Below are 6,131 nucleotides of genomic sequence, written 5' to 3'. Positions count from 1 at the left end.
ACAGGCGTCTATGAAAAATGCAACGAACATTCAAGTTAAAATTGGTAACAGCAGCCAATCAGAGGGGAAAAAATATTCTTATTCTTTTCCATTTTCTAGTTGTTAAATATTCCACAAAATGACCAGATAAAAGATGTTCAACATGCCAGTTTAAACTTTGAACTATTTTCAAAACGACTGAGCTCTGCAACATTAAAACATGGATAGAACTGTAACTACATTAATCATAGCTCTTCTTCTCTTCAGTGTTTCAGTTTCTGGTGGTGCAGCTCTGTGCTGCCTTCAGGAGAATGGGACATCAGAGCATCATCCATAAAACTTCACCCACATGGCATTTATTGTGCAAACCAGAGCTTTCAGTGGAAAAACAAAAGTTCCAGGTCCTTTTAATGCCGTACAAATATGAGACAGAAACATTGATTATATCTTTATATAGACCTGTCTATTGATTTATAGATTATTAGTTTTACTGGACAGAAATTACAAAGAACAAATCTGGTTCTTAATCAAATCCTAATGAGTCAAATTGAAAGTGTCATGGAGTCTCAGCCTCATGACATTAACAGTGACATGAAAAATAATATTGAAGAAATAAATATATCAAATCTAATTACAAACATAAATAAGTGATAAGTTCTTTACTGTTATGGTCTGTAAGATATATTTATTCTCAGTACTAGATGTGGTCTCAACAAACCCATGACACTTCAACATTATTATTTTACCTTTTATGTGGAAATAGTGTCTGTTTATTCTTGCCATACAGCCTCTGTATTAATTATTGCTCAAATGGTCTTGCCATACCAGTTTATTCCTCTGTATTTACTTTAGTTTCTTAGTTTATTCTTGCATTTTGTTCATCATTCATTTCCATTTAGTTTCCTTTGATTAGTATTATCATCTCTTGGTTTATTGCTATGTCCACTTTAGTTTCTTTCCTCTTGCTACATTTATTTGATCATTTATTGACCATCAGTAATCTTCACTCATCACCTGCTACGCCTCCTAATCGTCATGTTTCACATCATGTGTTGATTTTTTACTGTTCAGTGTCAGATTCTTTGTTTTTATGCCATAATTCACATCTAGTTTGTCTTTTTTTTACCGCGTATGGTGCATTGCGGTCGGGAAGCGTATCGATGGGGAAAAGGCAGACTGACATAAACCTTTTGAAACAACGGAAACAATTTCTCCATTCTGATTATTGAAATTTAAAAGTGCTGTGTTGTTCTATCACCCCCGTTTCATGCCGGACCACTTACAGCACCGTGTTAACGCTATAAAATGAACGCTCTCTATTGTGGTATCACCCATGGAGGGATTTCTTTATTTCTTTATTTAAATGGGTTCATTTTTCAGAGGGATACACAGTGAGGGTGTCGTGATTTTAGCTACCAGTAGCAGGAGAACGGAGCTGCGCCAAGAAGCTAACAGAAGCTAACAAACACTGAATAGAAGAAGAAGAGCTGCCATCGATACAGTTGCAGCCAAGCATGGTTTAATGTTACACAGTACAGTTTTACCAAGTTGCTCAAAGTCTAAACTGGCATTGTTGTGCATTTAAGGTGTAAAGTTTACTTTCGACCAAACGCCCCCCAAAGGCATCCCAGCGCCCCCCTTTTGTAAAAATGTCCGCCAGCGCCCTCTGCCGTCCTCTGAACGCCCTCTGGGGGGCGGTACCGCCCACATTGAGAACCGCTAATTTAGAGCAAAGAGGAACTGAAGTCAAAGTTCTTGTTTGTGTGCAAATATGGTAAATAAGTCTGATCCAGAGTCCAAGGAGAGGTTTCTCCATCTTCCAAAAAGTCACCTTAAATAAACAGTGCATGTGTGTGTTTTCAATTTCAAGGAAACAGATTGTACAAATTTCACTGTTCTCACATTTCTGTTTGGGTCTCTACTGTTTCTAGAAACAGATTAAGAACTTGAAAAGCCACCCAGCCGTTTTCTGGCAGGAAGTTCATGTTTTTTTTGGTGTCTGGAAAACAAAACATCCCAAAAACTTTCCAATTGTTAAGCCACAATTGGCGGCCACCGTGCCGTTACCTAGCAATCCCTGCTGAACCCAGCCTCGTAACCTAGCAACATAACCTAGCTGAGCTCCAGCATGTTTGGTCAGCTGGTTTTACCACTGTACAATGGCTGCTGGAAAAGACAAGTGGCTTGTTGTTGACTTAACATCCAGAAACCACTTCCTGCATTTTTGCTGGTTGTGCAGGAAGTGCTACTTCTGCTTTTCAAAGATGTACAGTTGTGTAATGGCACATCTGTTTTCAACCATTTTCACATATATAAAGGTCAAGTGTAAACATTGAGTTTGGGGGCGTGGCCAGCAGCAGATTATTTGAATTTAAAGTGACTCTAAAACAGAAGCTCAAAATAGGCAGAACTGACCAAACAAACCCAATTATCTAAAAAATCATTTTGTGGAAAAAATGTAATATGCCTGAAGCATAAAGAGTCACTTTTATGGATCAGTCTTACACATGAGATCCTTATTGTGAGATTCATTATTAGTATAACACACTTCTGTGGACAATTTGAGCATAGTAGGGAAATTAAAGAGAAACACAAACATCACTTATTAATAACATTTATTTCATGACTGAATCTATGCTCATTTTAAAGTCTTTAGATAAACTGATTTTTTAACTACTGACTTTTAGAAAAGGTGTGATGGAAGAGCCATTTTTATTATTTTTTTAAAGAAATCATGATGACCGCAGAAACTTATTCAGACTTAAACAGTTTTAGCCACTTTCTCCAAAGATAAAAGCATTTTTAAAACATTAAAACACAAGCTGAACACTTTCTAAGGATAGTACAGTATTTTGATTTCCTTACATTTCTATCAGCAAAATCCTGTCAATCATTCACTCTAACTCTGACAGATTAACTTTCAATTACAGACTAATAATTAATAACTTAGATATGTAGCTATGCATGTTTCTGTGAACTCATTCTCTGAATCTAGAGTTTCAAGACGATGGCTGGACGTTTCTGCAGGATGTTTGTTGCAGAAACACTCAGATGCTTTTGGTGACATTAGTAGCTGTAGCAGAGGAAGTTTTTTCTCTCCAGGCAGTCTCTGGCGGCCACGGCGCTGCTGTCGTTCTTAGAGATGGCCCCACAGTGAGAGCCCAGCGGGGGGCATTGCAGCAGGTCAGTGTACAACACATCTTTCCCATTTATCCACAGCCATTCATCTCCCAGGAAACGCAGACCGGTCCAAACCTACCAGAAGGAACAGAAATTAAACCTTTCATGCCTGAAACTCCTTCAAGTTGGCAAATATTCCTCCACACTCTAAATAACAGGCACGTGCAGAGGGGGGGATAGGGGAGCTTGAGCACCTGCCCCTTTTGCTTCTTGCCCTCAAGTGCCCCTTTGGTCAATTTTTTATGTTTTTATTTTCTAAGTCCTCTTCTGACACATAATAACATGTACTAAAATTATTTGTTTTTTGTTGTTTTTTGTTTCTTTTTTGTACAACATAATATTCCTCCGGTCACCTTGTTACCTTTGACCTTTTGCCCGTGACGCATGACACAGTTGCCTCTCGTGCAGTGAGTTAAGGCGACTAACTGGAGCTCAACGTAGCGAACGTTCCAGATTACAGAACAGTTTTTGGTGAATTAAAAAAACGTTTTTGTGAATAAAGTGGAGTAACTTGCTGCTTGTCAGATGATGGAAAACGTTGAAGTATCGTTTCTGCTTCAGCTCGGAGTCGCAGTTTAAGCAGAGAGGTAATGAAATACAACAGACACTGACAGGCCTCTGCGTCTGCCTTTCTCTGAAGAACTACTGAGCAGGAGGAGACAGCCAGGTGAGGAAGAACTGTTCTTATCTATCGATTCAGTATTTTTACCATACAGACATTAGGTTGTTGTTGTTGTGCTATTAGCTAGCTGCTAACTAACAACTAAAAAGCTTCTTCCCTGTACCATTAATGATAGCGGTCATTCTTTAGTATTTATTATGCAATAGGGTCACATCGCCCGTCCAAAACTGATCATCTCCATAATGGATATATGTCCGATCTTCTAATTTCCTTTGCTGCATAATGTACATTTCATTTATTCTAGCATTAGGTAACACTATTCTCTCTTGAAGGAGAATAACACTTAAATGAAAGTCCAACAAGGATATTCATTTAAAATTAAAAATAACTCACCCTGAATTACCATGATAGACATAATGAATGTAATAAAAGTGTCATTAATGAAGGGGAAAAAACTCAATCTTAAACTTTAAGTTTATTGTCTGGTTCACAGAGTGTGAAGTTATTTTTTCCCAATTATTCAATGAAAAAAAAACTAACCTCAGTTAAGGAAAATAAAATTGTAATCAAAACTTTTGGAATTGTAATGATTTCTTTTTTAAAAACAATGTTTTGCTTAAATAACTTTTTTCTAAATTAAATAACTCATTTTTGTCTCGTGACCTTAAAAAGTTATTTGCCAAACATAAACTTTTATTTGCACACATCAGAAATCTTTAGTTGCAATTTGAGCCCTGCCCACAACGTCATGTGAGAAAAAAGTTTTTTAAGCAAAACTCGGTAGGCTTTTCTCATGGTGACATGCATTATCAATTCAATTTTTTTGTTCCTTTTTTCTGCAGTTCCACGTTAAAGTTTGATGCAGCTCTGCTTTCCTGAATGAACCATCTTCATCTCCACTGCAGCAAACGGGCAGCTCTTTGTTTTATAGATTACAGTCACTAAAAGGTTGCATTGTGCCCTTGTTTATATTTTTATTAGTGTAATTCTGTAAAGACAAAATATGTCTGGTGGTCCAGCTCTGATTTACATATCTTGCTAAATTGCGGGTTTGAATATTGCAAAACTTTCCTATAACAAAATAGACCTGCAGAAAGAAATTACTAATTAAATATCTTGCATATGCATAGTGTTATGCTCTATATGGAGGTGTTCATTAGCTTTGATTGTATATCTCACAATTTTGTTATTTATCGTAGTTTATTAAACTCTGAAAGCTGAGAGGCTGTTAATATTCTGTCCTAAAATGCGGTTAGATGGGCCCTTTTTTGTTTTTGAGCACCTGCCCCTTTAGTGGTCTCTGCACGGCCCTGATAAATAATGTAACCAAAGCGAGAAAATGGCTCCAGAAAACAAAATTTTCCTCTCTGTTGCCATGAAGTCACTCAGATTTTGCTCCATGTTTTGCAGAGAAGGGGTGGAAGTAAAAATGGTTCTTCTGATATCAAGACCGAATGCTTAGGATGTCGACAAATATTTCAGAACATCGCTTTTTGTATAAAGCAAAAAGCAAAAAAATGATGGAAAACGGTTAACTACTCAGTCAAAAGTACTTATTGGTATTAAAACAAGGTATGCAAAAAATAATAATTCTGAAATTGCACTTTATTGAAGATTCACAAATGTCGCACACTTTGCTTTAAATATTCTGCTATTAGTTGAGAATAATCCAGTTCAGGTTTGAAAAGTCTAGCTGTTGTAGTTTTTTTAACTAGACTAGATAAAAGATGCTGAAGGTAGCAGAAAATTTGGTGGAATCGTCCTTTAGCCATTTACCAACTTCAGCTTAAAGAGCCACATGGAAATATTTCCTCTGACATGGATTATGACCATAAAACATTAAAAGTAAGACTGAATTTAAGTTTTTGGCTTGATGAAACCATCAGTTCAGTGAGTTTTCAGATGCAGAATCTGTTGGAAAAAGCGAAGTTTGTACCTTAATTTAAAAGGTTGATTATGTGGCTCAGACAGTTTGTTCTAGTGTTGCTGTGTGTTTGTCCTGTTATGCAGCACAAACACACTATTTACTTTATTACATTATCATTAATTAGCTGGTTAGTGCTGAAACGTTTTTTCATTGCTTCTATTAAAATGTTGCTCCACTTACTTTTCATATCTGTTAATATCTGGCTGTGGACAAAGTTTACAGGTTCCCTGGTGTTTTTTTCTGTCCTTTCTTAAAATTCATGTTTTTAAAAAACAAATTAAATAATTTTACACACAGAGGTGCTACTTTAAACCAGGACCAAACACCACCTTGTGTTAGAAACCAGGTTTTACAGTCATTAGCAACAACTTTGTATTTTCTCTGAGATGGTGGCTCTGATAACTTGTGTTGCTTTTAACTCGT

The 6,131-nt window shown here is 36.6% G+C and overlaps 1 protein-coding gene across 1 annotated transcript in view; it reads right to left on the bottom strand.

Annotated features, from left to right (window-relative positions):
- LOC103462952 (uncharacterized) overlaps window positions 1–6,131 on the bottom strand; it is a 159,638-nt gene that overhangs the window by 126,187 nt on the left and 27,320 nt on the right. The window lies entirely within an intron of this gene.

The sequence above is a fragment of the Poecilia reticulata genome, chromosome 3, assembly GCF_904066995.2.
Source record: "Poecilia reticulata chromosome 3, P_reticulata-male-v2, whole genome shotgun sequence".
NCBI lineage: Eukaryota > Metazoa > Chordata > Actinopteri > Cyprinodontiformes > Poeciliidae > Poecilia > Poecilia reticulata.
Note: the sequence above shows the minus strand (reverse complement) of the source record. Positions and strands in the feature narration are given on the sequence as shown.